Source organism: Crocodylus porosus, unplaced genomic scaffold (assembly GCF_001723895.1).
Source record: "Crocodylus porosus isolate Cpor-Errol unplaced genomic scaffold, CroPor_comp1, whole genome shotgun sequence".
In the NCBI taxonomy this organism is placed as follows: domain Eukaryota; kingdom Metazoa; phylum Chordata; order Crocodylia; family Crocodylidae; genus Crocodylus; species Crocodylus porosus.
Genome location: NW_017728931.1, coordinates 19841293 through 19852699, shown reverse-complemented (window position 1 = coordinate 19852699; position 11407 = coordinate 19841293).

Sequence of the window (11407 nt, the reverse complement as noted above, 5' to 3'; positions counted from 1 at the left end):
TTCAGAAGTATCTATTATTAATTTAGGCTATTTATTATTAATTATGTTTTACAATAAAAGTACAACATATAATGGCTTCATTTGTAAAGCAATGATTCATGAGAACATCATGCAGTTCTGGTATTAATTTTGAATGAACAGCCTAGTATGAGCAGAGAATAAGAATCTGCTTGTGCTCAATAAAAATACTAGTGGTAGGGGAGAGCCACAGAGGGAGAAATGAATATTTAAGCTAAAGCACAATACTGGCACAAGAACAAATGGGTGTAAACTGGCCATAAATAAATTGAGGCTGGAATTTTAAAGGTATCACACCAGTGGGGTAGTTTTACTCTGGAACAGCCTCCCACTATGGGTAGTAGAGAAAACAACTCATGTATCTTTTAAGATGGAGCTGGATCAATTAAATAATGGAATCATATAATACAGTGATGCCAGGGACTGGACTTGAGGATCCAGGAGGACCCATCCAACTCTAAGACAGGTAGACAGAAGAGTCTTTTCTATCTTACTTGTTTTTGGAAGGAAGAGGACAAATAATAATAGGGGGCAAGAGATGGCCTGACAGTTATAATTAACCTCAATATAGTGCTTAGAATTGTAACAGTTATACATTTAGACAAGGATCAAAGCTTCTTTTTCCTGAGAGTATAAATTCTTTGGAACAGTATCTGCTTGTTAATTGTTTGTACACTGTCTAGCCCTGATCCCTGATTTGACATTTCTGTGCGTGACAGCAATACAAATAAATATTGATAATGAAAGTAGATTTAGTGTGCATCTTTTTTTATGTTTAGCAGTTGCCCAGGACAACGGTGAGACCCAAAGCTTCATCTGTAGGAGGACCTTCTTCACATGGATCTTCTACTTCAGACAGACATTGTCCTTCAACCTTCTTTCTTGTTAGGAGTGCTTTTGAGTTGGAAACTAAGTGAGGGAGGAATTGGGTACAGCCCCATGTTGGGTGGGGTTAGGGCAGAGCTACTGTGGATATACATTATTTCCCATACATTTCCCATTCTCAAAACAACTCCATGAATACAGCCAGAAGCTTCACTAGATTCCCTCTTTTAAAGACCTCCCTTTAGTAGTTTCTCTAATAAGTGAGACAATGGTTTGTATAGGATGGTTTGGATAGGAGTGATCCTGCTTCTGGCAGGGGGTTGAAATAGATGGTCCCTTCCAACCCTTCTTTTCTATGACTCTCTGATTTTTTTTAAGTGGAGGGCACAAGGCAGTTTTCTCTCTAGCCACTGAAGCCATGCTTTCTGAGGATGAAGCCCGGGCCATGGAGTTGGTGCTTGGGCAGGGAGGCCTCTGTCTGAGTAGCCCTGGGCAAATCCACAGAGTTTGGGGTATACTTTGAAGTATGTGGAAGGAAGAGTTTTATTTACTTTTAGCTCCCGTCTGTGGATTTTACTGAAGGAAAAGTATTACAGGGCCCAACCAAGAGTTGGTCCTGTTACTGAAAGTGAGGCTGGGCAGCAAAGATAGAAAGCTACAGAGCTCCTGGTGATAGATGGCTGATAGCTAATTATGTAACTAGGTAGTTAGGTAAGAGCCTGCTGAGGTGGCCAGTGAAAAACACCTATAGCCTGCTGAGATGATCCCATATCAGGTGACTAGGAGTCAGTGGAGTATTGAGCCATATAAGCCTGATTTATGGGCTAGAGCCTCAGACTGCCTCCTGATAAGCTCTGGAGATAAAGAAGCTTTGAAGGAGGCAGAGCTCACACTGAAACCAAGTTAATGTGTGTTTTATGTTGGTTATGTTTCTATTTTACCTGCATAGATATGACTGTAGGCAAGATTGGAGGCCATGAAGGATGCCCTGGGAAGAGGTGCTGTTGAGACTTTGCTTTGGGGAGAAGTATATCCCAGTGAATAAAGTGAGGAATAATGGAGTGCCGAGGACCATGACTTTTGAAACAAGCTGCCAGAAGCATGAAAGGCTGTGCAGAGGGTGTGAGAGCCCGTTGGACTGACCAGAATGGTGCAGGGCATCCAACGCCACATTCTGGGTCTCTCGCAGCCCCCTCTCAGAGTTCACAATAATGTATGGCAGGAAAGGACATGGGAGTACTCAGAGAGAGTGGAGTGAAGGGACATAGTCAGTGCAGCTGCCAATGGGTACCTCTTAGGCAGGCTCTATTATACAAGTCAAATCAGACTTATTACTGAAGGATGTAAGCCATAGACATAAGCCAATAGTTCACAGTCAATTATTCAATTATTCTATGCACCTAAACCTTTATTTGCTCAAGAAATGCCCATGATTTTCTCCCATTTACCTAATATCCATAATTATCAATGTATAATATTTGGTCTGCAGAGATTATATACAAATTATGCATTCAGAACAGTTTTAAATCTCAGCTTTTTGGCTAGACATCATCATCTATGTAACATCATTCCTATGCCCTGATAGATTAGATATTGTTCTTAGCATCTACTTTCTCGTGTGCATAATTATGAGTTCAAAATGTCCTTCCTAAAATATTCTCTACTCTTGTTTTACTGTTGCTACTTCTGTGAGCTAGTTTGCTGAAACTTCCACAGAAAACAAAAAAGGTTTCAAATACAGCCAAGTAAAAATTAATCTCCCTTCATACTCCTTGATAAAAAATAGACAAAATGTTGAGGTTTTGTTCACCTGGCATCTTTTCTGAGATTTTCCCAACACATTCATTTCTGATTGTAGCCAGAAAGCACAGTCTCCCCCATGTTTTTTCAGCTTTTCTACATCTGGCTAGAAACCAGCAGTGGGAAAAATCTCCATGTCAGAATTTAAGAAGAAAAAAACAAACAAACTGTTCTCTTTCAACAATCGGCCATAGTGAGAAAGGTAAGAAAGGGGCGCCTTTCCCCACTACTGCCACATACATATATTCCAAGATAATTATTACACTTGACTCTGCCTGATAATCCAAAAAATTAGAATGGTCACTAAATATTTCCCTCATCTTGTCGAAATGAAATTTCCATCTAAGGAGATAATGAAAACTGTATGAAATTGCCTGCAACTGATTTTCTGCATCAGCAACCTGATCCTAAGGCATCTCCCAAGACAAGCTGTCATGGTACAGAGAACATCTGAAAGGGATTGTGAGAACCGTCTGCTGCTGTTCGTATAAAGCTTTAGTTTTATAACAAAAAGCGACTGGTTGCCAGCCAGCTCCTGGCACACAAGCACTGTTCTGGTAGATGACACTTACGCAATCAGCAGTAACTAAGCTACAAGCTTCTTGGATTCATAATGATTTCAAACTCTGCACCAGAAGCCTCAGAATTCCCTTTTACTACCTAGAAGTCTGAAGAAGCTCACAGTTTAGCTACTACTTCTAGTTAAGCTCTTGTTTCTTGTAATTAAAGCCCTTGGTTGCTGGCCCAGAAAGGCAAGTTGTGATGGAGCTAAATCCATGGGTGTCACTTTCAAAGTTTCCCATGACTTCAATGGGGTGGAATCAGGAACCCTTTAGAACCTGATTGAATTCATCTAGATACTTACACTTGTATCTAATGTTGAACATGCAGATGATATTGCAAACTTTAATGGGATTAAGTACATAGTGGGTGCTTTAATGCACAATAGCCTATTTTAATCCACATTAAAACATCAACAAAAAAATGCTATTTTGCTAATGTGCATTAAAATAGGCTAAGGCACCTTTTCTAGTACCTCACAAAGGAGGGCTCCTACAGATGTGCAGGGAACATGCTTCAACGTGCTGGAAATCCAGCCCATAAATTTACACAGCCTTCTGCATCATGTGTATCAGCATGCCTATGCATCCCTGCATTAAAATAATGGTGGTGAGTTGCTTTGAAATAAAACGTGTGATGAGCTTTAGTTCAAAGCACCCCAAAGCCATTTTCTCATCATAGAGATGCACGGGGATGCTGATACACATGATGCACAGGCATTTTAATTAGTGTGGCTTGCTAATTAAAGTGTCCAGTGCTGTGTTACAGCACATGTGTAAAAATGCCCAGAGGTATTAAATTTAATGTGCATTACCAAAAGCGCGTTAATGAATGTGTAGATGCACCCACTTATAGCTAGGTCTGTAGATACATATTTAACTCTCCAGATGGGGAAATACCTATGTCATTGCTCATAGCCTAGCACCCTAGTGGTCTGAACCCTGTCTCCTTTTTTGGATTATTCATTTGGCTACGGCAGGAATCCAACCAGAGTCTTTCACTGATCCTGGGAACAATGTGGAGAATGAATCCTTGTTTGTTTTCTTCTCAATGAGAGAGAGCATTCTTCCATTACCAATGACTTCCTGATAACTAACACATTGAAATTGTAGTTTGTTTTAAATGAAGGAAACCATTTATTAAAAATAAAACACTTCTTTATCTTCATATAGGCAAAAGCTGTGCGGTCTTTTTAAGAATAGCTATAAACCTTAATGACAAGAATTGCAGATAAATATAATTGGACTTAATCCCCAAGCTCAGATTTCACCCCTTTCCCCATGTTATTAGTCTTTCCTGGTCTAACTACAGCTGCTCATCTTTCTACCACTCCCTCCCCCCAAATCTGCTTCTGTCCCTTTAAGATGGGATCTGTTTCTTGTACAGACCACAATCCTGGCTTTTTTCCAGGCTCACCTTCTCATCACATTAACAGAAGAGAGCACAAAGACCAGAAGCATGCAAATCCATTCTCGAAATAACAAGAAGTTTCTCCATTCCATTAATATGAAGCTGGAAAGCATGTGGAACTAAACCCATTCATACCCCTTTCATTAACATAAGTCTATTATTATTAATATTATTATTTCCACCAATATGTCAACAGAATTGTTTCATTTTACTAGAGGTGGGAACTTTTAAAATAACTGATGAAAAAGTGACACACGGTGACTCATTTTTTTCTTACTGGGCCTTTTTTCATTCTCAGACAGTGACAATATGCTGGAGTTCAAAAGGGGAGCTTTGTTAATGATCCTCATTGAGGGATTAATGGTCACAAAATGGCTGGCATTTGCTGTTCCAGAAATGAACCCAATTAATTTAATTTCCTATCTTGAAGGAACCTAATATGCACAGAATTATGAAGCACAAGAGCTTAAAAGGGTCCAGTGCTGCATTTCAGAAAGTTGTTCACATTTGTTTCAATGACAAGCTGTGCATCAGAATGTATATGGAGGCTTTGAAGGGGCAGACACATGAAACAGACTGAAGGAGGTCTGACATAGAAGTGACAATCTATTGGCAGAGGTACAGAAAGAAGTGTGTGTTGAAGCCACACTCTGCTGTCGTTGGTAGTTCAGGTGTATACCTGTCTGTACTGAAATGTCCCAAGCTGACCCTAGAAAGAAAATCTATCATCCTTTTGTATCTAATGATGGAAGGATCTCCTTAGGTTCATCTTACAGTAAGTATTTGGGTTCGTTTGGAAAGTAGCCTTAGTTATGCTGTCAATTAGCCCTGCAGAAGCTACAATATACCGCCTACAGACATTCTTGAGAAAGGGAGCTGGGAGGTCACAAAACAAGTCATAAAGCCTACAGTAAGATATCTGGATCATGTCATAACAAACAGATATAATTATCATGGCACTGCTGGGAATTTTAAGTCCTCTTACTTGATGCTGTGTGATAACTGTGAGAGAAGCACTGGGCCTAAAACCCTGGGAAAAAAATCTCCTTAGTGTCTTTTGGCAGGGTGTGGTGGGGAAAAGAAAGGAGGAGGGGAGAGCTTGTTAAAAGGTGAATAAATACAGCACAACAGGGAGATGGAGGCTAGAGACAAAATTGATAATCAGGACGTTGAGAATCCAGTGTCCATTCTGTCAGGGAAACCTAGGCTTTGGTAGACATTTTTCACTTCATAACAGACGCATCAATATCTAAGAGGCTTTACACATTTATTGAATTCTCTGCTTTTGTGAGCACTCTTACAACAGAATCCTGAAACTATTAAATGGACACACATATTATTAAGAAATATCTTTCTTTCTTTAAGACACATGCACTTACTCTTCCCCCAGCTTCAAAAACATAGATTAATTCAATAAGCACAGTCATGTAAATGAGGAGTACATTGCTAAACTGCCTTTTATATATCCATTTTGTGAAAACTGTCTCTTTATCAAGAGATAAATCTAGATAGAAAAAGTCTTCCTCTTTTTTTAAATGTATAAATATTATAAACCTTTATACATCTTTCAACCCTTTCATGGAAAACACATCTGTAAAATGCTTTATTACACACTCTTAGATTATCTGGCATTTCAGAGATGACTTCTAAATCTCAGCTGCATGGTGACTCACTCCAACACCATGCTGGCTTTCAACTAAATGGAATTTTTGAGACCGGTGGTGACAGATGCTGAACATTTGAGATGGGAAAATAGCCTTTGGTATTTAATGTGATAACAAGTAAGTCTGTGCAAACAGGGAAGTATTTGATTCAGATTCAGATCTGGCTGATTTGGAAGACAGTGATTTGATACATAGATTCGGATCACTGCCCTGAATTGATTTGGCCAAATCAGCTTTGGAAGATTCGGCGCTGATTCAGATTAGCTGTGGAGAGGCAGGCACAGCTCCTACAGCTCCTCGACTGTGCATGCCTCCTCCCAAGTTGGGGAGCCAGGGTAGAAGCCCCCATGGCTGCCCTGCCGGACCCTATCCCCTACCCTCAGACAGTGCACAGTGCCCTGCCAAGCTGCACTGCTCCCACACCATGGTGCAGCTGCCACATAGGTGCCAGGTAGGGGAGGCGATCTCCGCTGCCCCCCACTGCACAGGGGGGCTCTGCCACAAGCACCCAGGGGCCCCAGTCACCACTGCTGCAGCCAGTGATTGAGAGACTTTATTTATTTCTTTTAAGCGGCAGAGGCTGGGGCTGGATAGAGGATGGGGCTGTGCAGGGCAGCCATGGCGGATTGTCTCACGGCTCCTCTAGCTGTGCCTGTTTCTGCCCCAGCAGGGGGAGCTTTGGGGGCTATACCCTGCTGCCGCTTGCCCAGCTGGTGCATGGGGGGGGAGGGGGCACAATGTAGGTGCGGCTTGCTCTGTGTGGCAGTAGGACATAGCCCCCACTCCCAGCACTGCCATGCCCACATCTGCACTGAGAGCTAGGGGGTCTGCCCTACCACTGCCTGCCAGATGGTCTGGGATGCACAGGACATGGGTGTGGCAGTGCTGGGATCAGGGGCTATGCCCTGCTGCCGCTTGCCCCCTTCTACCTGAAGTAAGCCGTGCCTGCATCCCCCCACCCCCACCCCAGCTGGGCAAGCGGCAGTAGGGCAGAGCCCCAGCTCCCAGCATTGCCACGCTCACATGCCTTGCCACCCCCTCCCCAAGTAACATGCCCCTACATCCTGACTGGGCAGCTTGTCTGAGCTCCACCCCAATCCCTCCCTCCCCCACACTCCTTCCTTCCCTCCTCCCTCAACTCCAACAGACTTACCAGCTGGAGGCAGCTGTCAGCTACCTGTTTAGTCTATGGCCAAATCTCTGAATTGGCTGAATCTTTTCTGATGCTTTTCTGAATCTATTTCATAGATTTCATAGATTTCATAGACATTAGGGCTGGAAGGGACCTTGGGAGATCATCGAATTGGGAAACCAAGTAAAAGCTCTGAATCAATTTGGAGCCCCACAGCTTCCCAGCCACCTCCCCCTTCAATGTAATAACTGTCCAATGCAGTTTCCCAATTCAATTTGGATTTGGAGATTTGGTCCCTGAATCAGGCTGAATCTCCTCTGAACCAAATCAGCTACTGAAGCTTCTCACATCCCTAATAACAAGAAATTATACTGCCCTGCGGCTTGAAATTACTTGAAATCCACTAGTTCCTTACACTGAAAACACTGTTGGAAAACCATACAGCCACAGACGGGCAAAACAACAAAATAAGAGATTCCCAAATCCTAAGCCTTAAACTGAAACATTAAAGTATACACTAGAACTTTTGGAAATTACCCTCTGTCCAGGTACAAAAGTTAAATGTATTGCATGATAAATGCACAGAAAGTGCTCTACAGCCATAATGGAAGCGACAGTCATGGCACAGACAGCTCTCTAAACATAGTGGATCCCACTCTAAGATAACCCTAGATGGATGTGATATCAGACTTCAGCACTGTAGGTTATAATGAACATCTGTACCAGATTCTATTGCAAATCACAGTAGGTTGCATTCTGAGAGCAACCCATGGGGTTTTGCAGCATCCTCTTCACCCCTCCTACCACGGTGGCACTCTAGCCTTGGCCAAAGCTCATGTGGTCTGCCTGAGTGTTGGGCCAGCCACACCCCCAGCCATTGTCTGGTATTATCTCTCAGTGTGCAAATTGCATCTACCCCATCTGAGCATTTCTAAAGATTACAGCTTTCGATTACTTGCTGTGCTGTTTTCTCAGCACCGCATTTGTAAAAGGGGCTGTCTAAGATGTTCATCTTGTGCAGTGTTGTTTTGAAGTGTCTGTATCTAGATCTCAGTCTGTTTAGCTTGACCCATGCTTCTCTGGGAGGTGGTAAGCAGGCAGTTCATTGCATGGTTAGTGCTGGTTTGCAACCAGCTATGCAGCTTCCAGCCTGGGATGGGAGGAAATGGTTCAGACAGGGGACTCACCATGATTTCTCTAATGTCTGAAGACTCCACATTTGTGCATGGGAGGCCTAGTTGTGGAGCCCAAAATGCTGGATCTAGGACACCCGAAGAGTGCCAGAGACATGTGCATAGACGGTGATGGTGAAATGAAGACCAAGTGGGATCCTCGATGTGGGGATTTGGAATGGACAGATTGGTGACTACAGGCATCTGTGGTGCCACAGCACTTAAGCAAGCCATCCACAGTCACAGAGACACAGGAACATATTACAGAGGTCCAAGAACACGGTCTACAGGTGGCCAGCCATGTCACTATGGATCTCAGAGAGTTGCCAAGATAAGGATTTTATGCATGCACACAGTCAAAGCTATGACGCCCCTGAGTGGCATCAGTGCTGCCTCCTGTGGGGAGACTATTCCCCGCCCAGGCAGGAGTGGTGAGGAAGTCTGCTGCCCAGCCCTCTCCACCATGGCATCCTTGTTCAAGGACTCCTCCCTGGGGTGACATGCCATGTCCCACAGGGGGGGACACTGTATGGTGGCATGGAGGATCATTCCATACTGCATATTGATTGGGAAACTCTTGGAAGCAGGGGAGACCTGGAACAGGAGATATGGCACATAAGAGTCAGTGACCTGTGGTTCAAGGAGCCAGGAAGGCATCTAACAGGGCCAGCTCCAGGGGTCAGCAGCAGGGGCCTGGAGGGGGACCACAATGCCCAAGACCCAATGCCAGGGCTGGCATTGACTTCCAGGACCAACTTGCTACCCCAGCAGCTTAGGCACAGGGCCCCAAAGAGGTTTCAGAGAAGTCCTGGAAGGGCACGGGAGCACTCAGAACAGGGATTGGGGGAAAGCCTACCAGCCCAACCAGGCCAAACCACTCCAGGCCCAGGTAGGTCCCACTGCAGGAAAGCACCACAGCCTTTGCAAAGGTAGGCAGACCCCTAGTTTGGGTTCAGGTTCTGGAGCAGGCAGCAGTCCAGTTTTTCTTTATTATGCACGCAAAAAGTTTGGCAGCTATAGTATTTAGTTGAACTGAGGGGAGACAGTTGCATGCATTCCTCCTGCTCCCTCCAGGTTTTGTATTTTTTAATTTGAGCCCCACAGCTTCCCAGCCACCTCCCCCTTCAATGTAATAACTGTCCAATGCAGCCAGGGTTTTTCCCTACTCTTTCAATGTTAACTGAGAAGAACGTTTCAAGTTCTGGAGCAGGCAACATTCCAGTTTTTGTTTAATAAACACACTAAAAGTTTGGCAGCTTCAACATTTGATTAAAATGAGGCAAGTCTCTTCCATAGGCTGCATTCCTCTACACACCAGTGTGTCTCCCTGGGTGGGGGTTAAGGAAGGAAAGGGGAAGGGGGACAGTGCCTGTCTAGCCTGGGTTGTGGGCAGCAGTGCCCATGATTCATGGTCAGAGAAGTCCATGATTGGAGCTCCATGGCCTACTGCCAGGAGTGGGCTCCCAGTCCACATGGGCAAGGAGCTACTTGGCTAGTGCTTCACAGTTCTGGACAGCATGCTGCTATGTGCAGCCAGGGTGATCAGCAGCAGTGAGATGGGGTGTGGGAGGGAGATGAATACAGCCATCCAGGATGCACAAACACATGTACACGCATACACTAGTGACATGTAAGGGGTTCATGTGCATCCCCTGAGAATGTTGGTGCCCCCCACCCTGCAAGTGCCAGCCAATCACTGCAGCTGCTCCCAGAAGCAGCCGCGGCCACTCCCAGAAGAGGCTGCAGCAATCAGCCACAGTGATTAGCCATTGGGGAACTACCTCCAGGCAGTGAGATCTGCCACAGGGGACCCCCCCAGGCATCGAGATCAGCCATGGGGGGACCCAGTCACCCATGCACACATATGTAGAATATCGGTATCTGAAATGCACACACAAAACCCAGGCATCTAGAGGACACACACATGCACACACACACACACACACGCGCGCACACACACACACACACACACACTTAGTGGGTACAAGGTGTATTGGGTAGGCATGCGTGGGACAGCTGACTGATGGCTCATAGCCATGATGAGCCACTGCCACATCAGGTTCAGGTTGGCAGTTCTGATGTTCCTACCAGCCAAACAGGGGTGGTGCAGCCGTTTAGCTCTACTCAAAGTTCTTTGCCAGCTCAAGAGGCCCACAGGGCATTATGGGAGGCATCCAAGAGCTCCCCCCACCCAATCTGTTTGGCTTAGCCCATGCAGGCAGGCTCTGAGCCTCTCCCCACAAACAAGGGCTATCATGTGCTATGTTACCCCCAACCTAGCCTTGGGCACTTAGAGTAAAGCTCAAAAATTAGAGTGCTTCTGCCTCAGGCTTATTGAATGCCTGTACTTAACCTTTGTCAATCATTGGTGGTAGTAATGGAGGGAAAGTTAGTGTGGACAATTATTTTTAACCACTATGTTATTTAATCCTGATCATTTCAAGTGTAGATAATATGGTGGAAGAAAGATGACTGAATATTATATCATATTTTATATACTTGGCTCATGCCGTTACTGTCACTAGTAGAGTTGACCTTGTAGCAAGGTGTTATGTAATAGCAGAGCTTCTGAAAAAGTCCAAATATTGGAAAAGTCTAACAGCTGTATATTTTGATTAAATACATCTAGAAAAAGGATTTCTTGCATGATCCCACTTCCCACAGTGGTGAGATCCAGCTTAATATTCAGCTTCAATTCTCTCTAAACTCTCGGGAGGGGATGGAGGGGCTGTGTACACCAGCTCCCTACTAAAATGAATCCAAGGAGGGATCGTGTTGACAAAAGGGGCAGGGGTGTAGCTCTCTATGTGAAGGAAAGCTACATG